Raw genomic sequence first — 26,583 nt, 5'->3', positions numbered from 1 at the left:
GATATACTGATTACCTTTCTTTTGAATATATATACACAGCAGTGCAATTGCTGGATCATATGCTATTTTAAAGTTTTGAGGAACCTCCATACTGTTTTTGATAATGACTGCACTACATTACATTCCCACCAACAGTGTATGAGCATCCTCCTTTCTCTACATCCTCACCAACACTGGCTATTTTTTGTCTTTTTTGGTAATAGCCATTTTAACTGGAGTGAGATGATATCCCATTGTGGTTTTGATTTGTGTTTACCTGATGATTAGTGATGTTGAACTTTTATTCATATACCTGTTGGCCATTTGTATGTCTCTTCTGAGAAATGTCTATTCAGGTCTTTTGATCATTTTTTAATCAGATTATTTGGTTTTTTACTACTGAGTTGTTTGAGTTCCTTACATATTCATGTTACTAATCCCTTGTTAGATGCATACTTTGCAAATATTTTCTCCCATTCTGTAGGTTATCTCCTCACTTTGTTAATTATTTCCTTTGCTGTGTAAAAGCTTTTTAGCCTGAAGTATTCCCATTTGTCTCTTTTTGCTTCTGTTGTCCATGCTTTTAAGGTCTCACCCCAAAAATTTTTCCCCAGACCAATGACCTATAGCATTTCCACAGTGTTTTCTTCTAGTAATTTCATAGTTTCAGGTCTCACATTTAAGTGTGTATTTCATTTGCAGTTGATTTTTGTACATGGTGAAAGATGGGATCTAGTTTCATTCTGTATATGGTTATCCAGTTTACCTGGCACCATTTATTTAAACAGTCTGTCCTTTTCCTATTGTATGTTCTTGGCACCTTTGTCAAAGATGAGTTGGCTGTGTGTGGATTTGTTTCTGTGTTCTCTATTGTGTTCCATTGGTCTATATGTCTGTTTTTATGCTGGTACCATGCCGCTTTGGTTATTATAGCTTTATTACATAATTTGAAATCAGATAATGTGATGCCTCCAGATGCTCAGAATTCCTTTGCCTATTTGGAGCCTTTTGTGATTCCGTATGAATTTTAGGATTTTTTTTTTATATTTCTGTGAAGAACGTCATTGGTATTTTGATAGAAATTTTAACAATATTATTTCAATCCATGAGCATGGAATATCTTTCCACTTTTTTGTGTGTCCTCTCGACTTCTTTTATCAATGTTTTAATAATTTTCCTTGTAGAGATGTGTCACTTCTCAAGTTTATTCCTAGTTTTTTGTAGTTACTATAAATGGAATTACTTTCTTGATTACTTCTGCAGATTGATCATTGTTAGTGTATAGAAATGCCACTGGTTCTCATATGTTGATTTTATATCCTGTAACTTTACTAAACTTATCTTTGGGTGGTGTTTTTAATTTTTTCTAAATAAAAAATTTTGTATAAGATCTGAATATAAGATTATTACATTGTATTATCTTAAATATAAGATCAAATAAACACATATAAGATCATTATAATAATCAAATAATCATATGATCAAATAATCTCATATATAAGATCATTATAATAATCTTATATTTATATTTGCAATATAAGATCATTGCAAACAATAATAATTTGAAATCTCCCTTTCCAATTTGAATGTTCTTTATTTCTTTCTCTTTTCAATTGCTCTGAGTAGGACTTCTAGTACTATGTTGAATAAAAGTGGAGATAGTGGCCTGGCATGGTGGCACATGCCTGTAATCTCAGCTGCTCTCTGATAGGAGAATTGCTTGAGCCCAAGAGTTCAAGGTCAGCCTGGCAAACATAGTGAGACCTCATCTGTAAAATCAATTTTTTTTCATTAGGAATAAATAGTGAAAATAGGATGCATCTTTCCTTCAATTTGCCCCTGATCTTGGTTATGCGTGTAGCCAACATAAGTTAACTCCTCATTTCCAATAGTTTCAGTGTTCATAATTGGAATTTCATTTCCAGAAAACTTATTTTATTCCATAAAACACTCCAATTGATCAGTAGAGAAAACAAGATACAAATATATGATGTTTATAATTTTCAAGTGTATAAAATCAAATTTTCGTGAAAAACAACATTTAAATATTCCTTTAGAATTTGGATTGTTTTTTTTTTTTTCTTTTGCATGAACTGGACAAGTAAAGGCTTCTCAAAATAAAATCAGTAAAATCTAAGCTGAAGAAACCATCTCTTTACCTGGTAAATCTTCCTATGGCAAACAGGCATTTTTCATTTACCAAAGACATTTGAACTGCTTCCAAAATTTATGTTATCTGTCTCAAAAATTTCCATTGACAATTTTATAACCACACAAGTCTGTGAATGGTAAATTATGTGGAGAAGGGCAGTTGCCATGGTAATTCCTCTTTCTTAAGCATCTCTTGCTCCCCCATTTCAGTTAGAGTTTCATTGCTCAGCTCCTGGGAATTCATGGGATTCTTAGAATGCAACTACCAACAAACTCAGCTGAGCCCGCATCTCAGGATTAACCAGGCAGTGCTGTCACTGGAACAGCAAAGTGTGTGAGTTCTCACTGGTCCCAGTTCTTAGTCAGTTGTAATTTTAAGTTATTATTATTACCAAAGGGATAAAAAGGATATAAGTGTGTAACTCACTAGTTATAAACTGGAGGCCACCATAATTTAGACGACTTTATTATCCAGTACTTAGTGATTTTTCAGATGCAAGTACCATCTAGTCACTTTATAGGTCACAACTGCTGTAATAAATTCATCTTTCAAAAAACCCTAATTTAAAACTGCACAGAAGACACACCATATTTTGTTTAAATACCTACATGAGACAGGAGTCCCCAAGAGATCTTCATGGATTCTATCAATGGATATGAGCACATATTTTCTGAAGCAAGAAGTACATGAGATATACGATCACCAACTAAGCAACTGTACTGTTTCCAGTTTTTGGCTTTACAGACTCTTTGAACTGACCAAATACTAACCAGATATTTTTACTTTTATTCTGAGAAATATGTTTTATGGTATTCAAATATGATATTAAGAAAATAGATATTATTTCCTTTTTACTAACAAATAGATATTGTATTTTTCTCACATGAGTTTTCTAAATCTATTGAGAAGATCACATTTTTCTCCTTTGCCCCATCATTATGGTAAGATTATATTAACAGATTTCCAAATATTGAACCATCTATCAGTCAGAGTATCCTAGATTATGCTGTACTAACAAAAATCATTCTATCTCCATGATTGACAGAATTTCTCAGACTTTGCGCTAACATTTTGGATTGGATAACTGTTGTGGGAGGCTGTCTGGTGTATTGTCAGATGTTTAGCAGCATCTCTGGCAATTACCCACTAGATGCCATAGGTGCAACCCCTACGGAAGTTGTAAAAACCAAAAAATGTTTCTAGATATTGCCAAATATTCTTTTGGGAAGGAAAATTGCCTCCAGTCAAGGGCCATTGCTTTAAATCAGTGAGGTTTTGTTTTCCTTCACAGTGCATATCACTCAAACATCAGTTGGAGTCTCTCCTCTACACCCCTCTCTCTGGGATTCAGGATGATAGAGCTGCCACCATCTAGAGCTTTCCTGGATACTGTGGCAAAGGGAAAAAGAAAGGATGTGCAAATTGCACACCAACTCTTAAAACTGCCTCCCAGAAGTGATGTTTTACTTCCACGCTTATACATTTAGCCAAAACAAATAACATAGGTACCCCTAAATTCAAAGGAAATTGGGAAATGTAGCATGTGCCTGAAAGACATGGAGCCAGTCATATCGGTGTGCTGACGTATTAACATCAAAATATTATTTGAGAATCTGTTTTGAAGTATAAATTCTAACTCAGGCACATTTTCTTAGTAAGAATGTAAACAGCACACTGCATGCCGAGAATGTTCTCATTTAGTCTGCTTTGTTATTCATGCCTACAGACCTACAGGGTGGTTGTATTGGGTTGATGTATTTTTTATTGCTCTTTCACTATATGAATTACTTCTTTTTTTCAGTTAACCACTTACACTTGTGCAATCCACAGTAGAATATCAATATTTGTGGTTTGGGTTATTTAAATAATGTGTGTGAGAAATATAAAAAGCAAATAAACCATAAAATAATTCAAGAAGGAACTCTTAATCTGTACTTATTGGAATGATTTTATACTTGATTATAGGGAGTTCAAATTGACAGGCTGGGTGTGTAGAATATGTTCCTCTCAACACTCTGTAACCATGATCGGCTTCTCACACTTATTTCCAGCCTGAGGTTCCTTGCCTCTTTTATCATCTTTTGATAAATCTCTATAGCGGTGCTATTGTAGTATATAGCTCACTTGCTAATAAAAAGTGCGGCTTTAAATAATTATATAAGGTGTTCATATGAGTGGTACAAAATAAAATTGCATTTTCACATTATTTTAAAACTGTAAACTGGAAATATGACGTGGACAACAAACATTTCCTAAGTGTTTATTGTGTAAAGGCTTTACGTGCCTTCCTCCGTGCTGTAACACTATGACAGTTTTATAAATAAATCACTGAAAGTTACACAGCCAGCAGGGATAAAGTCTGCATTTGAACTTAGGCCAAACTTGTTCAACTCCCCCATGTTTCTTCTCTAATGTTTCTTACTAGGTAATATAGTGAATCTAGGCTTATTCCTAATGACTAATTTTACCATATATAAAGAAATTCAGCCAAAATCTGTCCATGAAGTGACAAGCACTGTGAAAATTTAGTGTATAGCATCCTATGCATATTTTTAAAAATAAAGATCATTTTCTAAATTCTAAAACATAATTTTATAACTATGTAATTTTCTACTTTGAGGGTTCTCCATAATAATTTGACCCACCCCCTACTGTGTTTACACATCAAGATTGTTTCTTGACCCGGCACAATGGCTCATGTCTGTAATCCCAGCATTTTGGGAGCCTGACACTGGTGGATCACTTGAGGTCAGGAGTTCGAGACCAGCCTGTCCAATATGGTGAAACCCTGTCTCTACTAAAAACACAAAAATTAGCCAGGCGTGGTGGCATGTGCCTGTAATCCCAGCTACTCGGGAGGCTGAGGCAGGAGAATCACTTGAACCCTTGAACCCGGGAGGCCAAGGCTGTAGTGAGCCGAGATCGTGCCACTGCACTCTAGCCTGGGCAACAGAGCAAGAGCTCATCTCAAAAAAAAAAAAAAAAAAAAAAAAAAAAAAAAAAAAAAAAAGATTGTTTCTCAGGGTTAGCCATTAAAAGTAATGCTGTAGTGATATCCTCAAATAAACAGTTTTGCCCAACTCTGTTTTCTTAAAATAAACTTCCAGAAGAGAAGATAATCTTTTCATTTGTAATTCCAACTTATCTTACAGAAAAGTTTGCTAAATTATACCATTAATAATAATGCCTGTTTCTCAACTATTTCTCCAATATAAGGGAAAAAAATTATACCTCCTCAAAAAACTTTTCCAATTTCAAAGCAGAAAATGTCATCTTGTTTTGATTTGCATTTCTTTATTAGTTAAGTTAAACTTTTCTCTCTCTCTTTTTCTTTTTGTGGTTCTGAGTATTTCTTCAATGTGAGTTACCAGTTTCCTGTTCTTTGCCCATTTTTCTATTACGGAAGACTTCTCTCCAGAGGTCTTTACTATAGCATTCTACTCAAACCTGTTGTTTTTCTCAACATACCATTTTTGCTTTCCAGTATAATAGTTGATTAACATTTAGAAAACCACAGCTGTGTTTTTCTGAGTTTATTTCATTTAATCTTCTTGTTTTATAGACTGTTTGACTGTATTATTTGGAGTCAGACATCTAGGAATTAAATCCAAGCTCAGATACTGTGCTTGCTGTGGGACCTTGGGCAAGTCACTTTATTCCTCAAAGATTAATTTCTTTTTCTGTGAGTATGCATCATAATTTTTACCTATGACACTTACGTACATAGTACCTGGCATAGTAAGTGTATAGTGAGTACTCAGAGTAAGCTTTGTTATTGCTTGTATTGTTATTGATCTTAATATTAAATATGATGACAGGGCCGGGCACGGTGGCTCACACCTCTAATCCCAGCACTTTGGGAGACCCAGGCAGGTGGATCACCTGAGGTCAGGAGTTCTAAACCAGCCTGCTAAACATGGTGAAACCCTGTCTCTACTAAAAATACAAAAATTAGCTGGGCATGGTGGTGGGCGCCTGTAATCCAAGCTATTTGAGAGGCTGAGGCATGAGAATCACTTGAACCTGGGAGGCAGAGTTTGCAGTGAGCCAAGATCCCAACACTGCACTCCAGCCTGGGCAACAAAGGGAGATTCTGTCTCCAAAAACCAAAAAATCTGAACTCCAGGAAGGCAAAGTGATCTAAATTTCAACAGAAATCTTCTTTCACTTTTATGAACCCCTTTTGCTTTGTTAAAGGATGGATTCTAATAAAATTCTAATAAAATAAATAAATAATGGACCTGGTATTTTTTAAAAGAGCAAGGCATCATATCATATCTCAGATATTGCTAAGTAAGACAGCCACTTTCATGCCTATGTGTATGATAGACTCATACATATAATTATGTATAACTACAATATTTTATATTATACCACCTAGCAAAGAGTTTCTAATTTCCTAAAGTGATAATATACATTTGTTTTATTTTACTGGACAAGTGAAAATATTATTTCATGAAAAATATATAATTTATCCTAAATTATCTAACAATCAATTGATCTGTATATTGATCTATCAGTTGATCACTCTATTGCTTTATCTAGGTATAAACAGAACTTATATGCTTAAGTATATTTTGTTTGCAATTGACAAGCAGTTTGGGTGTCCATTTCTGCCCCTCAAATGGAACCTACTTATAACTATTTTCATTTTATTTCAAAATGGATCCTGCATATGACCTCAGTACCCATGTTTTGATATTTGTAAAAGACCACAGGTGGATTTTATATGCTAACTAAAAAGAGCTAGAGATAGAATGAATAAGATGTAGTACGTGATAGCACAACAAGGTGACTACAGTCAATAATAATTTATTGTCCATTTAACAATTACTAAGAGTGTAATTGGAATATTTGTAACACAAGGAAATGATAAATACTTGAGGCAATAGATACCACATTTACCTTGATGTCATTATTACACATTGTATGCTTTATCAAAATATCTCATAAATATATATACCTATTATGTATCCATCAAACTTACAAATAAAAATGAATTTTGAAAAATAAAGAAAAAAATAAAAATGAGAAGAGCTGGAAAGAATTACTCTTTAGTCCTAAAAGAATATGCAAAATGTTTGAAGGGTAAGAAATCATCATGGCAGGCAATATCATTCATCGTCTGTGGATTTTACATCTTTGCTGAGAAAGCATGCACCAGTAAGAGGAAATTATTGGCTACTTAGATAATTGAAGTCGAATTTAATGGATTCTGCTACTAACCAAACTTGAAAGATTTCTTGTTTCCCTAAGATGAACAAAGGATAAATCAAATATATGTTTGTGAGATTGGGTAGCTCAAATAAATGATCCTCATAACCATTTTATCTTGGTTTTTTAATTCTAAATCTTAGGGAGAGGAGAGAACAGGAACAAAGAGGAGATTTTTGTCCTTCAGTAGCTTACAATGCAATGAATATATTTTTTAAAAATGGAAGCACATAAAATGAATAAAATATGTAAAGTGAACTGTTATTAGTATTAGTAAGGAAACCCACAAAGGGTTGAGAAGAAGAATGTGCAGGGAAATCTACCCTAGACAGGATGCCAGGAGAAAGTGAGAGGAGACCAATGAGATCTGGACAGCGACCCAGGAGAAGGAGCGGGCCTCTCGTAGGGGTACAGAGGCAGACGAGCCACACCTTACATGGTCTCCAGGGAGGAAGGAGTTGTACTTTTTGTCAGCTGCAATGGGAAGGTCTTTAAAACTTAAATCATTGGAGTAACATCATATAAAGATGTTTCAAGGAACATCTCAATGATATTCAGACAGTAAGAGGAAATAGGACTTAAACGGAGTTATTAGTGGGAGGTATTCCCTAAGGGAAAAGAGAATCCCTGAATAAAAAAGGGTGAGGTGTAGTACTTTCCTAGTTCAGTTCTAAACTACAGAAATCTAAACTGGATTACACATCTGTGAGTCATATACGTTAAACTAAATTATACTCAGTGCTTTTTTTTTTGATAAGCAAAGATAGGTGCCCATAATTCAAATTTTTTAAAAAAATGAAGAGATCCAGGATTAGAGAAAAAGGGCAGTCCAAGGCAAAATGAAGAGAATTTGTGAAATTATCTACATCTGGAAAACCCTAAAGTTAGAATATGAAGGATAAAAAGACCAAATAAAATGGAAATGTTGGATGGAGTAACCTGAAAGCTATGGGAAAGATGAAAATGCATTTTGATTGTTCTCATAAAAGATGGAAAGCTGGGAATCTGGAATAGGTAAGGCTACAAAAATACATCAGTTACAGACAATTCACAGAGTAGAAATTCTTTTTCAGTATATAAAAAAGATTGTCCCACATACATACATTTTTTTTATTACTATTTTGCCACTAACTTGGAGAAGGGAAGGGAATATGCAGGTCTTTCCTTTCCCAAAGCACGTGATTGGACCCCAGGAAGCAGAAGTCCATTTGGTGTCACCTAGAACCATTCTAAAATTGATCACTGCTTTGCACAAGCTCATCCAGGATCTGTCAGGGCATGTCTGTGCCTTGGCATCACACACAGTAGAACAGGATTCTGGAGTGAAGAGGAAATTAAGAAGCAGAGAATGAACAGAAGGGTAGCTGACTATGTTATAATCATTTCTTGAGGAACAAAATAAGACTAAATCAAACTATGGGATTTGTTCTCAGTTTATTTTTAATAATTAAACTTCTATGCTAGAAAATGTCAAAATGAAAAATTAACAAAATCATATGAGGAACTCTATATAACCATCACCTGGCTCCATCAAATGTTAAAACTCCACCATTCTTTCATCTTCTATACTTCTAGGCACTTTCTGATGATTTATTTGTAATGTGAGAGTTTAAAATCTGTTTTTATGCTTACACAAAGCTAATTCTTACTAAGGGAGTATAACTATATAAGTGATATTATTCAGCATTAGCTTTTTGCTGGCTAATATTAACTTGATGGTTTTGGTAGTAACGGGGGTAGAACAGAAAAATACTTTTTTTATCTGGCTTGTATTTCATCCTGGCTAAACTCGAAATTTAAATATTTTGTGTCATTTACAAGAATCCTGAAATGGGAGAGTTTAAAGAACAGGGTTCTAACCCTGTGCTCTTGCTGTCTTTGTGACTTTAACTGCTCTTGTGACTCTATTTTCTCATTTGTACCCTGAGATAACTTAATGAGATACTCCCAAAGCAGATCTTTATTCCCAAGTGGCTTATTCCCTGTTCCAAAAAATGGCCTCCATACTTCTCATCCCCATCCACAGTCCTACCTTCTCCCTAAGACACAGTTCAAGGTTTCCTTTCCATCTTGTAGTTAGAAACAGTTCGAGGCCAGGCGCAATGGCTCACGCCTGTAATCCCAGCACTTTGGGAGGCCAAGGCGGGCAGATCATGAGGTCAGGAGATCGAGACCAGCCTGGCCAACATGGTGAAACCCCATCTCTACTAAAAATATAAAAATTAGCTGGGCCTGGTGGTGCATGCCTGTAATCCCAGCTACTCGGGAGGCTGAGGCAGGAAAATTGCTTAAACCAGAGTTGGAGGTGGCAGTGAGCCGAGATCGCGCCACTACACTCCAGCTTGGCAATAGAGAGAGACTCTGTCTAAAAAAAAAAAAAAAAGGAAAGAAAGAAACAATTCAATTCATTTCAACCAATACTTATTGGGGGCAGATTATGTACCAGGCACTGTTTTAGGCACCAAAGATACAGAAGTGAGCAGAAGCAACTCAAATCTCTGCCTCATTAGGCTTCCATTCTAGTGGGGTGGCACACAACAAAAAAGATGAATAATTGAAATACGTAGTAGTAAGCAGTATGTCAGATACTGATAAGCACTAAAGAAAAATAAAGCAGCTTCCTGAGAACTAGAAAGTGTATGTGTGTCAGGAGAGGATGGAGAAGGTAAAGAACAAGGAAGGTAGCCATACAGATACCTAAGAGAAGACCGTTCTAGGCAGAGGGCCGTCAAACACAAAGGCCCTATAGTGGGCTCTGCTTGCTGTTTTAGAAGGGCTGTCAGGAAGCCCTTGTGGCCAGAGTCCAGTGAACAAGAGAAAAGGTACTAGTTCAGAGAGGTGGGGGCTTAGAAGTGGCCAGCAAATGTTGAAAGGCCTCATATGTCACTTTTATGACACTGGCTTATATTTTGAATGAAATAGGAACTCTTTGGGATTAAAAAGGACCCATAGGATTGGACTTAGGTTTTAACAGATTCACTAGTCAGGCTAAGAAGGGCAGAAGCAAGGAGAACAGTTAGGGTACTGCTATAATCCATATTACACATGAGGGTAGCTTGGACCCGCCTGCTGGGTGTGGGAGTAGTGAAAAGGGGTTAGATGCTGATCTATTTTGAAGGTACAGCTGGCAGGATTTGCTGCGAGGAGTGAGAGACAGAGAGGAGGCAAGGATGATACTAAGGTTTTTTTGTTTTTTTTTTTTTTTCTGAGCACTAGAAACATGGAGCTCCTTTTAACAGAGAAGGAAGAATCTATCAGGGGTTGTGGGGGGTGATAATCGTGGTTGATTACCACCTCTAATACACATGTAATCCATAAATGTCCAGTAGACACCTCCTCTCTGTTTCTCTCCCAGCCTGCTTCACTATCTCTCTCCTTCATTCCTCTGTCTCCCTCTGTCTCACATTTGTAGTGTGCTCTTGTCTAGTGTATGAAATCTCACCAAGGAAGTGTCCAGGCGGAGTTTGCGGAGAGTGAAAAAGTGACTGTCCTCATATTTGTCTTTTAGTGTCACACCATATTGGGTGACCCTTCAGCTTTTCTCTAAAATTGCATAATATTTTAAAATTGAAAGAGATAATAAAGAATATCTTGTCCAACTTTTCACTTTATAGATAAGGACACTTAGCTCAAATAAGTTAGATGATACACCTAGAAGACAGGAAAGAGGAGAAATAAATAGTATGGCTTTCTCAAAAGCAAGGAGTAAAGATATAACCATGAGAGAAGCAATTATGTGAGTAAATGACATAGTTTTAAATCCCAAAAAAGGAAACAAATAACAGAGTTCCAAAATAAAAAAAATGTTACCCATATCCCCAGAGCAGAAAAGTGAGTGGCATCAAAGGCAGTACCTCTGACATGATAGCAAAATTGACAATTCATTTTACAAAGCTTTTAACAGCTTTTCAATTCAATACTTTCCTAAATTTGTAAAAATTAAAATAGAATACTTACACAGTTTTGTACTATTGGGCTGTAAAAACCAATAAAAATGGTTTCTAAAATAAAATGATCCAATCTCCATTTTGTTTGCAAATCCTGGCTTGCATAAATCTAATTGACTTTTAAACAAACTAACTTGAAGCAGAACAAAATTAAAAGCATTCCTTGGATGTAGATTTTTCTCCCATTTTAAAATATTTAATTAGTTTCATTTTGTTTGGGTTTTCTGAAGTTAAATGATAGCTTCAAATTATGTTATAACAAAGCTCTAGGGTGATAACTTTATTACTTCATTTGAATTTTGTTCATTTTGTTTAGTGAACATATAGTTATAAGTACAGGGTAATATAAACATTTATCCCCTAATAACTTTACATATATGCATGAAGAAAGGCCTGTTAATCTTAGCCAGGCACCATGCACGCCTAACAAGAACCTTTAGAATGATGCAAAAAAATAGTTCTAAGCTATTGCATTATTTAAGGCTGTAGAGATGGAAAGATTATACCTTTCCTCAACCTTCTTAAGGGTCACAGCCAACACTCCTGTAACAAAAGACAGGTTAACAAGAGAAAAACATAACAGATTTATTTAATCAAAGTTTTACTTGACACAGCAGCCGTCAGAAAGACCCAAATATACAGAGAAAACTATCCATTTTTATGCTTAGTCTTCATGAAGAATAGACATCCATGTAGAAATGTGATTGGACAAAAAGAGTATGATCTAACGCTAATAGACTGAGTGGAGAAACCCAGCAAGGCCTGTCCAGAATTTTTTTGGCCTCTGTTATAGCATTTCTTCCTCCTGGGTATAGGGCAGCACCCTTCTGGAATCAGGGTCTTATGACCTACTATCGGAAGAGGTTAAGTCAGAGAAATGTCTTTATGGCCAACCCCTAGAGAGAAAGGTGGGGAAAGTTAGAGTGATAACTAGTTTTTATGACTAGCTTTGGCTAATAGGGGTTCTGGTTTCTATGACCTGCTTGAAGGAAGAGAAATTCTGATTTCTATGACTTACTTCTGGAGAGAATGAGGAGCAAGAGACAGGAGGGGAAGAGAAGGTCAGAGAGCCCCTGGTTCTGAGGCTGCTTCTGAGATCTTCCGATATCCTTTATTCCAAAGTATTCAGCATGCCAACATGCCATACTTTGGGATATTGTTTCCTGAGCCCCAACATTAGTAAGAAAAAAAAAAAAACCTAAAACATTTGACATGGTTTACACTTGATCTGAACTTTTCTGAGCTTCAGTTTTATCTGAAATACTGGAATGATCAGACTTGCTTGATCTACCTAATTGGATGGTTATAATGATCAGATGAGATAACATCTTTGAAAGCTCCCTGATACACTATGTCAACGCAATTAGTATGACCATTCCAAAAACATGTCAACTTCTTTTTTTCCTGATTAAAAAAGGGCTATATCCCAGACTCAGTCAAAGAAGAAAACGGGTATTTCCGTATTCTTTAAATAAAATATGTGTGTCTCTAAGCTTGACATTTTAAAGAAGTAGGCCACATCCTGTGTGCTAAAATAGAAATATGGTGAGTTTTTCTTCAATTCCTAAAATTAAACGTGATTTCACTACAGTAGTTATTTTGCTATTTAACAATGTACACAGGTGTTCGTCAGTACAGCACTGCTGTCTACAAACTGGGAACTCAGCACTGGTGGGTGTGGTTGCTTGAGGAAGGAGAGTTCCTCAACCTGAGAGCCAGAAATTGACACCTTGTGGATTCACCCACTGTAATTCAATTACACTTTATTGATTTCCAATGGAGAAAATCTATAGGGGGCAAAGCTCCAGGTTCCTGTACAGTGGAACTCCCATCCAAAAACACTAGAAACCAATTTAAAAACATACTGTTTCCAAAATAGCATAGTAAATGAATAGGCTATCAAGAGACATCTATAATTATGTTTCTTTTTTCTCATCATACGAACACACATACACCTTCAGACTGACACATTTAACCATCTCCAGGTTAAATCAACATCCTCCAAAAATAACGCTGACATGGCTTTATGTCAGGAAAACAGTCCTTTTTCTCCGACTGGTCATTTCAGATTTTATTTTAGCATTAAAAGTTGTTTGTTTTGTTAGTAAAAGATACTGAAATCTTTATTCAAGTATGTGTCTAAATCTCTACATTCAAAATTCTTATTGATCACCTTGAGGATTTTATCTTGAAGAGCGATAGCATGATCAGTTAACTCCCACATATTAGTGAATATTACTGAGCACCTAATATTTTTCTTGGGCACTCTGCTACGTGCTGTGGGGAATATAAATGGAGAGGAATCAGTCTTTGCCATCAAGATGTTTGCAGACTAGTTGGAAGATAATACAAAATGTAAAAAAAAAAAAAAAAAAAAAAAAAAAGGTAAGAATCATTTTCAAGTATTGTCAAAATTGAAGAAATGACATGAGATAAGGAATCTCATTTACCAAATCAAAATCTCCAGAGATGGAGTCTAATAATATGTATTCTTAAAGTTCCCAAAAGAAGTCTGAGAGATACACAGGTTTAGAAGCACTGAAGTATATGTGTTTTTGCCTTTTTTCCTTACAGTCTCTCATCAGAGGGATCTGCTTAGTACTGTCAAAGTTTACAAAAAAGCTGTTCGGCACCACGTTTGTCAGCTTTGCCCAGGCCATATCTGCTTGGCCCACAGGCAGTCTGTATGTGACACAGTCACCATCCCCTATTTTTCTTTATTTCTGACAGTCTTTCTCAGTGTCATTTAATGGCTTCAAATCTTTTCTCACTTCTCAACTATTGATGTTCCCTCTCTTCTTTCTTTGCACCTAGGCCCTTCCTGGCTGTTATCACCCATTAAACCCACTTCAGCTAGAGGGTTCAGTTATGCCCTAGGGGATCCCTAAATCTGCATTCCCAGCTCTGAACCTCTCCAACTCAGTTTCTGTCAAGGATTCCACACTCAAAATGTTTAACATCCAACTCATTTCTTCCCCACTCCTTTATCAAAGGACTCACCTGCCCCGCACTGACTCTCGGCCTACTGTGGGTAGGCAAAAAGAAGTTAGAACAGCGAAGAATGGAAAGACGAGGCTAGAAGCCAGTCCGCCTCAAATCGCCCTTGCCCATGACTTTGCATCCACTTGTTTACTAAGACCTGTTTGTTCTACCTAATGGATTTATGGTGAATCTTTCCTCTTCACTCCTCCAACTCCAGCTGACGTGTTTCAAGTTATCGCTTAATTGCCGACGTTCTCCTGAGTTGGAGGAAGCTCATCTCTGACTCCATTTTGTGCTACTTTTTCACCTCATTAGAAATGAACCTTTTTTCTTAAGGTAACTTCTAATATTTAGAAATTGTTTTGAATTTTGAAAAATCTGAACTACACTGATTTTAATTTTACTTTCACTATTTCATCATTTATGAAGTTGCCTAAAACATGTAGAATTGTAAAGAATTACGTAGGAACTTCCAAGGGGTTAAGAAATATAACAATTGAAGGAAGATATTTACATTTTGTTCTTAAAGATTTCGAAGTAAAAATTCAGCAATGTCTTTAATACCCAATTTCTTACAGTGACCTCTTCCGGTGCCTACCTCGCTAATAGTTAGGATGTTTTTTCTGATGTTAACATTCTTTACTTTAATTTTGTCCTAAAGCATTATTTCTTCTATTATAAAAGCATTATTTCTCATTTAAAATTTCTAATATAATTTTTTACTATGTAAGCTATTTCTTTCCCATAGAAATATATTGTCCTATAGGTGACAATTGAATATGTAGGGTATTTCTTTTTCTCCCCTTTATCATAAATCTTGAAGAGGGAAGTTGTTCCTCAATTTAGTTCCCATTTTCTCCCTAAATAGCATAGATGCTTTAATCATCTTTTCCTTTTTTGTTTATTTAGTAGATGGGGAGAAATTTCTGCACATTTATGGGGGCAATAATTCAAGCCTTTATGCAAATTTTTTTTACATAGTAGGCTCTTCACATTTAACCCTCTGCTATATATATATATATATATATTTTTTTTTTTTTGTGAGACGGAGTCTCACTGTGTCGCCCAGGCTGGAATGCAGTGGTGACATCTCGGCTCACTGCAAGCTCCATGTCCTGGGTTCATGCCATTCTCCTGCCTCAGCCTCCCGAGTAGCTGGGACTACAGGCGCCCACCACCATGTCCGGCTAATTTTTTGTATTTTTTAGTAGAGACGGGGTTTCACCGTGTTAGTCAAGATGGTCTCGATCTCCTGACCTCGTGATCTGCCCGCCTCGGCCTCCCAGAGTGCTGTATTCCTCGGCCATCCCTCTGCTGTATTCTTACCACAGTATCTCACAATCAGAAGAAATGAATAAGATGAAGTAAATTGTTTCAGTAATCAGAAGTCATTCCCCAAACAATCTATCTGAATATCATTTGTGAGGCCATCTACACAAATGACAACTCCATTGCTTGCTCAAGGTGCAAGTAATGTAAATTATGCATGCAATTTTCCTACAACTTTTCAGTCATCTTACTTTTATTCTAGAGGAATTCCAGCAGTTATGTCACTTTTAGAAGGTGAGGAATAAGAAAGGCCGGGCCATAGGAAAGTTTACTTTCCCTTTCTGTTCAGGTTTCCCTAATGGCCCGGTACTGAAACAGAACTGACAAATACTACAATTAACACCTGTTGGTTTTACTGGAGGAGCCCTGCCTTGGGTTCTTTGAAAGCCTCACACATCTCATAGGAAATCTTGAAAAGTATTCATTCAAAAGTTACATAAGAACCATCCAGTATGTGGTAGAAAATGAGGTGAAGATCGGGAGCATGGGGTTTTGTTTTCTTTTATTTGCTGGGATTATTGAGAGTTATATTATCGAACTGAAAGAGAAATACTAGTAATCTGCCTAATTTGAAAACAAGTGGGAGTACTGATTAGGGCATAATTGAAACTCCTGATACTCATAGTTACTGTTACTAATGAGAAAAATGTTTCAACTGATATTTTGCTTTTTAATATATTTACAGAAAGTGGCATTATAAATTCAGGTACAAACACATATGAACACACACAAATCTACACATAGAGTGGGGTGCTGGAGGTGGCTAGCACTGTCTTGAAAGAGACATTTGTGCATATCTTTTCCCAAATCCAGTTCAGTGGCTTTAACTTGATAGCTTGAAATTTGCCGTAATGGGCATATTTACTCTACAAAAATGAGCAAGGGATACAAATCAGTGTGTTTGCCTGTTTTTCATAGAGCCAGTTTTTAAACATTAAGCAGTACACATTGTCATAACACGCATTCTTTTCTCAAGTTTCCATGACTGTTGCGGACTGTTCACATTTGTCTGCAATGGCTTTGCAGAGTCATTTAATTAAGGTTTGATTTCTTAATATCTTTATTTCTAATTTCTGTCCCAGAGGGTGGCAGCATAGTGCAGTAAAAAGTACCTGGGGGCTTTGTATTGAAAGGTGTTAATCCCTGTTCTGTCCCTTTGGCTCTTTGACCTTGGGAAAGTCACCTAAGCTTTCTGACCCAAAAATTCTTCCTCTCTAAAATGGGTATAGCACCATCACCATGGGGATTGAAAGGGATGTTGCACATAGCAGAGTCTGGCATAGAGTCAGGTTGAGGTAATGGGAGCTCACTTCCCAGTATCATGGACTAATAGGGTTTGATGTTGAAAGCTCAAGAAATGTTTAACTTCTTCATCGCCTACAACCAAAATCTATGAGCCTGATGAGTTCCTGAAAAAGTTCAATATCTGTGTTTTGAAGAGAATGTCATTGACTTTAGATAAGTTATCCAGGGTAAGTCTCCTTAATCCTAACAGAGTGATTCAGTCAAAACTTTCTCAACTATTCTGTGGTACCATCTTCTGGTCTCTAGGTAGACCAGGTAACTATTTCTTCTCTTTCTTCCCTCTTTTCTATTCTCTCTTCTTCTTCATCTTTCCCTTCTTCTTAATCCAATTGAATTTGATTTTGGTTCTATTAAGTTGCTCAGGTGCCTTCAGGAAAGAAGATCACTTGACTAAAATTTAGATCTTCTGCAAGAGCACATCTTACTTAAATAGTGAAAGACATTCATGCAAATGTCAGGTGAACTAAGGAGATGTGGGCAGATCAGGTGACACTGGACAATGATAAAGCCTGGGGGAAAAAAAGTTGCTGTTTGGTGGGTGAATGACTACTTTAAAAGGCTGAAGGCTCAGTGTGGTGGCTTACGCCTGTAATCCCAGCACTTTGGGATGCCGACGCAGGCAGATAACGAGGTCAGGAGTTTGAGACCACCCTGGCCAACATTGAAACTCCGCCTCTACTAAAAATACAAAACATTAGCCAGGCATGGTGGCACATGTGCCTGCAGTCCCCGCTACTCGGGAGGCTGAGGAAGGAGAATCGCTTGAACCGGGGAGGCATAGGTTGCAGTGAGCTGAGATCACACCACTGCACTCCAGCCTGGGCAACAGAGCAAGACTCCATCTCAAAAAAAAAAAAAAAAAAAAAAGGCTGAAAAGGAAAGCCCTGTTTCCTGAGAAATTATTATATGCTAGATTCTGTGCTAGTAATTTTATAATTATATGTATTTTTCACAATATACCTGAGAGATTAGATATTGTATTTTCTATTTTACAGGTGAGGAAATTAAGATTTAAGGCCACTAAGTTATCTTGCCCAAAGTCACACAGTTTGTGGTAGAATTTGATTCAAAACTAAGGTGTCTGTCCAGTGTTTCTTTTTCCAGTGCTAGGTTACTCAAGTCAGAGTATATAGCTTCCATGCTCTTCATTTTCCTTTACTCTAATTTGAAATTGGACTTTATGGGGAATATGCTTGGCTAATTCAGTCCCTTTAAATAGACATTTTAGGCCATAGTTTAGATGTTCTATAAATTATTTTTAGTTTCTACTTCTAAGGAATGTTTTTAACTTTTAAGATTATACAAACTGTCCAGTCACCAAGACAAAAAGTAGCCCTACTTTAGATAACACATATTAATATGCACAGTTTATTCTACTGAATTTTGATTGTGTTATAAGGTGAGAATCAAAAGCAGGAAGGACTCTAAGGGAATGGGGAAAGTGACACTGAGTGGATTAAAGTGTGGAGAAAAGAAGGTGGAAGGTATGGACAATAAACTGCATTCACTTCAAAATTTTGTCCAGGCTCAGTTCTGGCAAACGTTGTCTCATTAAGCAGGAGACTCTGTATTTGCCCCATTATTCCCATGTGCTTGGGTTCACAAGGTAATGTAGATGAAGGATTATGGAAAAGCATGATCCTCTGGTGAAAATAAAAGATCACAATTCAGCCTGGCTTGCAGAAATCAAAACTGGGATGATTCATTATGAGATCAGAAATGCAAATCCATAAAGAGCAGCTCAAGAAAGGAATTTATTCATGATCACTGGGTACAGACAGCCCTTCTACTTGTGCTTTGGTCCTTTCAGTCATATGAAGCATATTCTCATGTGGATTCTTCATATATGATGTATTACCTTCAGAGGACTTAGAAATCATCTAGAGCGGTCCTTCTGTGTGCAACAACTGATCCTGAGACTTGTTTATGGTAAAGAAAGACTAATTAAGGAGAAAGCATTTTATGTTCCATTTTACTTTATGTACTGGGAGGTATTTAAGTGGATGCTTTTACTTTGACTAGGCCCATTATAATATGATAGTGTGTTTTATGTCAAGGTAATTGTCTCAAAACATGCAATTTCATAACTTGAAGACAGTAAAAGAAAATATTGTAATAATAATGGTGAAAGCCAGCACTTACTTTGTACTTATTTAGAACAGTGTCTGGTACATGACAAGCTTTGGCTATGATGATGAGTAGGAGAAAGATGATGATGGTGATAGTGATAGTAGTGAAGATAATGATAGTGGTGGTGATGGTAGTAGTTATGATGACGATGGTGGTGATGATGATATTGATGGTGACAGTGATAATGGTGGTGGTAGTGGTGATGATGGTGATGGTGTACCAGGCACTGTGCTAAGCTCCTTACATGCATTATGTCATTTAATGCCTGATAACTATATAACTGATATGAGGACCATTTTACAAATGAGTAATTTATGTGGTACCACACAGCTAGGAAATAGTGAAGTCAAGGTCGCTGAAGCTCTGCCTCTTTGACACTGCGCTGTATTTAAAAGCTTTTCTTAAAACATATACTTTGGCTGGTTAGTTAAGACTAGAGAAAAACCCAAAGCATAATTTTTCTCCTTTTTGCTTTTCTTCTCTTAGAATGGGGTAATCAAACTTTAACTATTTCCTATCATATTTATACATGCACCCACATATAACTATCTTCAAGTAGAGCAGTACACTTTTGACAGCTGACTGAAAATATATTAATTTGACCTAAACAGTCAAAAAGAGGTGAGTAGCCTATGAGACAGGGTGAGAAAATTCCCATAGATCCAGGCTCTGCAAACACCATAGCTTCCAGCCCAAAAGTAATCTATACACACATTCAATATTCAATCATATATCAATCATTTAGTTTACGCTCACAAAACCATCAAGAGTAGAATCTTTACCTGTTAGGATCAACAACTTATTTCATTGAAAAAAGAAGATAATTTTCTCAAGGTTATGCTTGCCTATAGTTTGCAAAAATGTGACCATCATAATTCCCATGCGGAATTTTTCCCACTGTCAGATAAGATGTAGTATTTATTTGGTTTTGATTTTACATGAGCACAGTACCCTATCTACACTAAACATGCACTTAACTGACGTGTGATGCATATTTAAAAGAAGTTTTGTTTGCCAGTAGAATTATCTCAGAATGCGCAGAAATGTTCCATGGAAATATTGAAAATAATTAATTAGAAAAAAGACTTGTTTATAGGTAAAGCAGATAGAATTGTTTTTTAAGAAAAATGAATAATTAGCTTATTGCTAAAATGCAAGTGCTGAATTTTTAGAAATTATGCAATTTCTACTTTCTGCCTGCCAAAAGGAGATCATAAATGTCTCAAGAGACCATCTACTATGGATCAATTATAAAGAAATACATGTAGTTTATGATTAGTTAAATAGTAGTAAGTGTAGCTTCCTAATTTGATCAAATCAACAGGAGCTCTGTAAAACTAGACTGAATGAAAGCTACATAAACTACCTGAAAGCTATGTAAACACTCCTTTATCTGGACAAGGAAAGTCTCATTGAGGGATACATAGAAATTTTGCTTCTTACTTGCTAATAACAACAATAATGGTAATAAAATAATAATTAACACTTAATGAGAACATAATAGTTCTAGGCATTGTACTAAATGCTAAACATAAAATTTCATTTGATCCTCATGGTGAATCTACAAGATAGGTGTGGAAACTGAGGTACAGAGAGTTTGGATGACTTGCCTTTGGTCACACAGCCCACAAATGGCAGAGAAAGGCTTTAAACCCAGAGACAGAGTCCAGTTCCTAAAATTGAGCCTTTTGCAGGTTCACACGAGAGTAGAAAGCAAAACAGTAACAATGCTCTCTACTAATATAATCAATAACTAAATTTTGGTTTCCAGCTGATTAGAGAATAAGATACAATACAATGTTAATTGTGTAGCACCAGTTGCGTTGGGTCTTCATCCAGAAACTGCACTTATTAGTTTTCTGACCTTTAGTGAATTCTTTAGGTTTTCCAGACTTCGCTTTCTAAGTTATTGTGAGAATTAAAAAAGCTAAATCCTTTAACACTAATATAAGAACCTTATATTAGTACATTTATTTCTGCTGCTGCTGTTGTAATAGCTATATGCCTTAGATTTAAACTGTATTAGAGATGGGGTAGATTCATATGCATAATGTTATCAGTTACAGATAAAATAGATAAAGTATAGATAGAGAAAGAAGGGAGAGGTCATTTCAGGAAGGGGAATCAAAGGCACAGATGTGAAAAAGTCCCTGGTGTCAGCAAGAGATAATAGGTCTCTCAGTTGGTTTCATAACAATCTTGGGTATGTATAGAACTCTATGTAAATATCCCCATTTGTCTAAATTTCCCGATTAATTTTTGGCCTTCCTTTGACCTTTAGGCTTCTTTTTTTTTTTTTTTTTTTTTTTTTGAGACGACGGAGTCTCGCTCTGTCGCCCAGGCTGGAGTGCAGTGGCACAATCTGGGCTCACTGCAAGCTCTGCCTTCACACCATTCGCCTGCCTCAACCTCCTGAGTAGCTGGGACTACAGGCGCCTGCCACCACGCCGGGCTCATTTTTTGTATTTTTGGTAGAGATGGGGTTTCACTGTGATAGTCAGATGGTCTCGATCTCCTGACCTCGTGATCCGCCCACCTCGGCCTCCCAAAGTGCTGGGATTACAGGTGTGAGCCACTGCGCCCGGCCCTGACCTTTAGGCTTCTATATATATGTAAGTGTGGAGTTCAAAACCAAATATATATCCTCTACTGACTAGTAAAATGGATAGTCATTTAGTGGTGTTTGTATTATAATGTAGCATCTGCAGTAAATGAAAATATATTTATTCTTCTGCAGTGACTTTTTCTCTTCCATACCCTCATATTCAATTAGTCACCATGTTCTGTGAGTTCCACCTCTGAAAAGCATCTGGGACCTTTAGTCTCTTCTACCACTAGCCTACTCAAGTCTTCTGAAGCATTTTTTGCTTGAACTGTTGTGTCTGTATTGGATATGCTTAGGTGTGTCTATCCTGCCTGTGGTCTTCTCAGAAAATCTTTGCCCAGAGCTCCTGCAAAGTGAATGTGAGACACTCTGGCTATAACTGATGAGATCAGTGGCAAACTAAGGAAATCAGCCCAATCAATCCAGTCTTTGCCCACTGACATGAGAATTGACAAGGCAACATGGCCTTGGAGATGACAGCATGCAAGAAAAGAAAGCTGGTTCAGGATAAGAGACAGGAAGAATCAAAGAAGTAAATTATACAGCCACTGAGAGAGAGAAGACGATTCTTGGTTTTTAGTGGCTTCTTAGCCCCAGTTCCTGTGAGGCTTCGTACAGCGTTACTGTGTTTCCTATGTTTATGATATTGCCTTTTGTAGCACGAGTACTCCTTTACTTGAGCTAGCTGAATTCTGTTGTTTCACCCAAATATCCTCTACAACAGCTTCTAAATAGTCTTTTTTCTGTCTTGCCTCTCTCCAAACCAATGATTACCAACCTCGGATGCATTGGAACCACCTTAGAAGATTAAAATCAACAATGTTTCTGGTTTCTATCCCCAGATGTTCTGATTCAAGTAATTTAGAGGTGGCCTGCATTTGATTGGTTAAAATCTCTACAGGTGATTCTGGTACTCAGCAAACACTACAAAACCAGTGTTTCCAGAAATTTTATTATAATAATAATTGCCTGGGATACTGCTTAAAAATAGATATTCTTGGACTTCTCTAGATTTGGAGTGGAACCCAGTGATATATATATTTACTATAACTTGCAGGTAATTCTTATAATTAGGAAAGTTTGGAAAACACTGCTGTCATCTGCCCTTCACCTTGCTGCTAAAATAATCTTTGTAAAACATATAATTGTCTAGCCAAAGAACTTTAAATAACTTGCCATTACATCTCAGATGAAGCACAAATTCCTTGGCAGAACATTTAAGATCACTCGCAGCCCTTTAGGTTTGTTCGTGTTCTTTGTGTCTCTGCCTGAAAACCCCCTGCCTTTGCTTACCTAGAAAACGGACACATACTTAAAGGCTCAGTTCGAGGGTTACCTATTCTATGTGACTGTCCTGCCTCGCCTTAAGGAGAATTTTTCTTCTTTTTCTGACACTCCATAGCACTTTGTACCAACGTCTATTACATGTTAATGGGTACCTGTTTTGAGTTTCTGAAAAACACTCTGTTTTCTTTTTCTTGTACCCCTCAGTGCTTAGTATGGTGCCTAGCACAAAAGAAGTGCTCAATGAACATTAGTTGAATAAATGAGTGCATTAGTAAAGATTTATTCTACCCTCTGTCAGCACTTCAGTTTGTTCCTTGAGTAATGGAAGGCATTTTGAAAAGTTGGCTAGGGTTAGTTGCTATACTGTTTTTGCCAATTTATATCAATCTTTTTTTTTTTTGGCGCTGGCCTGTCTTTGGTAAGTTTTAATAGGCCTCTTTAAATCATGATCTTTCTGTTTTTAATAGAAAATACATGCAGTCCATATTCCATGTTCATCAAGTCTCTGTTAGAATAGCTTGGAGCCTGAAAGTTGTGTCTGTATTGGATATGCTTAGGTGTGTCTGTCCTGCCTGTGGTCTTCTCAGAAAATACACTAGTGTTAGGGTTAAAGCTCACAAATTATCTGATCTAAGGTAATATGTCTTTCTCACTGTCTGTCCTTGCCTACATTTTGCACATTCAAGGAAAGCGACTCCATGGCCAAAAGAACAAAAGCCAGTGGGTGAAGTAGGGAAACAAACAAAACAAAACTCTGAATAAATGCAAAATGAAAACAGCCAATGCTAGAGGGAAAAAAGAAAAGGTGAAAGAACAGCAGATTTGGTTATTAGAAGCTATAAAGTGAAATCCTTTATGTTTTTTTCTTGTAACATTTTAGGTCTTTCTAAATTTGCCTAAGCCGACTTACTTTTCGAGGGAAGATTTTTTTATTGTCCAATGTTTTGGTGCCAATTTTTGTAGCACAAACTGAAGCTAAATTTGCAGCCAGTTAGCATATAATTTATTTTAAAAGCTTAAATGGGATCTTTTCCATGCAAGGTAAAGCTTTGCAAATACAAAGCCAGCAAGAACAGTGAATAGTTCTTACTCATTTTAGGTGTTGATGGAGGGGACTGGGTGTATTTCGGCTGGAGTCCTCAGTCCCAGCAGCAAATGCAACACTCTTCCAACATCATTCTGGAAGGAGGGAGAGGCTGTTTGTGTAAGAGTTTGAAATGTTATCTTTTGTGGCAAGGATAATGTGATTCTATGTCAGCTCTTCCTCTATTTTCCTCTTTTGCTGAGGCACCAGTATCATCATGCTCCTGAATTAAGAATCCGTGGATAGAACACCGAATGCCAAATAAGAGTTTTCTTCTGATGCTTGTTGGTCTTCATTCTAATAATTTATCACCTAGCCTTACAAAGTACTTTTTATCTGAGTGTTCAAAAAAAATGACTGATTCTTTGACCCTTGAAAGAAAATGGATATTATCTCATTTTTCTTTACAGTATTCCTAACAGCAGATTACGTATCTTTTCTATTCAGTGGTAGAGATAGAAGAGATGGTCTCCACTGGATATTAAAAACTTTGCAGCAGAGGAGAAGATGGTGTCAAATTTACTCTTTAGGGCCTAGGTCCATAGACTATAAATGTATCTTCAATACTATACTAGGTTAGCACAAGTTTTTCCAGTTGTTTCTGTCTCTGGGGTGCTGTGTGGTCTTAGCTATCTGGACACCCTTCTCTACTAGGCTTGCTTGATTGGGTTGCAAGAAGAGGATACTTGTTATATTTATTACATTTATTTTCTATTTAAGACAGAGACACTGAAACAGAGAAGGGAAAAATTATTTGTCTCAGAGCAAAGCATTACTCATTATTGAATCTAGTTCCACAACAGCAAACTATTGATTTCTACCTATGCTATGTGCTTTGGTGTTTTTGTCACTTATTTTTTTTTCCTTTCACATTATTATTTTTATTGTCTTTTACAATGGTCCTTAACTTCAAGATAAGTTTAAATGGATGTCAAAGAAAAGACCAATTCGAAAAAGTGTGTAAGTAGTAAAATGACTGATTCTTTGACCCTTGAAAGGAAAAGAAACAATCATGCTTACAAGTTTAAAAGAATTGTTCAGTTGGATGATTCTGAAAGGATACAGCCTTGTTATTAACACTGAAAAGTTTAATTACATTTCATTATACTATACTAGCTTCTCTTAATTGGTAAAAGGGGACTATGAAAGCAAAAACAAAAATGCTTAATCTCTAGGAGCTAGATTTTCCTCGCTGCTTTGTAATGTAAATGTGCCTGTGTGTATATTAAAATTCACACACTCCATCCATCTCACTGGCTTTTAATGGAGGGGTCACCTGACTTCACCTAGAGCCGCCCCCCTCCCTTTCCCAGAGGAAACCCAAAAGTGAGAGACAGGCGCGTAGATAACACAGGTTCTTGTGCTGAGAGATGTAAATGCCCCTGACTGACCGGGAAGCGAGCGAGGTTGCTGGTGGGGGTTGGGGAAAGGGAAACGGAGGGAGAGAGCTTAAGCGAGAGAGGGGAGAAGGAGAGAGAGGGAGAGGGAGAGAGGGAGAGGCAGAGGGAGACAGAGAGAGAGAGAGAGAAGTGCTGCATGCTTCATCTTTGAGAGGAGGGAAAACAAAAGAGCTCAGCGGCAGTTTTGTGTTGCTGTGTCTGGCTTAAAGAGGAAAATTCTAGACATCCATGTTGAAAAATCAAAGCTCAGCTGAGACTACTTCTATCAAGAAAATTATTTTTATCTGCGAATGGGTTGGATCAGTACAGGTGGTTTGAGAAGACACTGACTGAGGACCATGGAAAGGTGGGAGAGGACGTGCGGCTTCTCTGCTTCCTTTGAACAGAGCTCTAGGTTAGTAAGCTGAAACTGACCCGGGTCTGGCTTAAATATCTGTATGTGCATATGTGTGTGTGTTCTATTTATAGCCTCCAAACCCTTCTGCTCCTCAACCCCTGGGGAAGGCAGTGCCATATTCCACCAGATGTGAACCTAAACTTGATTCGACTCTCACTTCATTTGCCAAATGCCTCTCGTTTGTTTGCGGAGCTTTTGTTTAATACAGCCAGTGGAGAGCCATCATGATGTCTCCTTCTGAGTCAGAATGTGTGTTTCAGCCTTAGATTGTCAGGTGGCTGTTTGGAGAACAGTTAGTGTTTTGCTCCAGAAAGCTGCAAATGCATGATTAGGTTATTGTGAAATGTAAACAGCAAATATCTGCTGACTTGGCATTTCTTCTAATGTCAGAATAATTCAGAGAACAAGTGCATTTGCCTTATCTTTATTTCCCACGTAATTGACTTCAAATATAATAAGTTTGAAATGGCACCCCATCAACAAAGACACACACCAGGTATTCTTCCAGCAGAGTGTGTTTTACCTCCTATTGGAGCCGAAGCTTAAAAAATTAATTTTATGGGGACCTGGTTTGGGGAAAAAAATACAATGTGTTATAATTAAAATAGGTTTAAAGCCTTTTTTACAACCAGTGGGTACAGATGTGTGTAAAACAAACACATAATTTCTCTTGTTTCTTGCTGTGCAGATAGAGTGTCTTTTGTTCCAGCATGTGTATTTTCCTGTGTTTTTACAAAGAAAGCATTGCTTGTGCTTTCCGTGATAGCAAGGG

The 26,583-nt window shown here is 36.9% G+C and overlaps 1 protein-coding gene across 14 annotated transcripts in view; it reads left to right on the top strand.

The window, feature by feature from the left end:
• MAGI2 (membrane associated guanylate kinase, WW and PDZ domain containing 2) overlaps positions 1–26,583 on the top strand; it is a 1,434,944-nt gene that overhangs the window by 653,715 nt on the left and 754,646 nt on the right. Inside the window, exon 1 of one of the 14 annotated variants that reach the window (XM_024358209.3) lies at positions 21,364–25,808. The exons of the other annotated variants lie outside the window; for them this stretch is intronic. The gene's annotated coding sequence lies outside the window, so the exon portion shown is untranslated. Of the gene's footprint in view, positions 1–21,363; positions 25,809–26,583 lie in introns of those variants that run through there. 14 annotated transcript variants of the gene reach the window in all.

The sequence above is a fragment of the Pan troglodytes genome, chromosome 6 (genome assembly GCF_028858775.2).
Source record: "Pan troglodytes isolate AG18354 chromosome 6, NHGRI_mPanTro3-v2.0_pri, whole genome shotgun sequence".
NCBI lineage: Eukaryota > Metazoa > Chordata > Mammalia > Primates > Hominidae > Pan > Pan troglodytes.
This window is presented reverse-complemented; position numbering and strand designations above follow the sequence as displayed.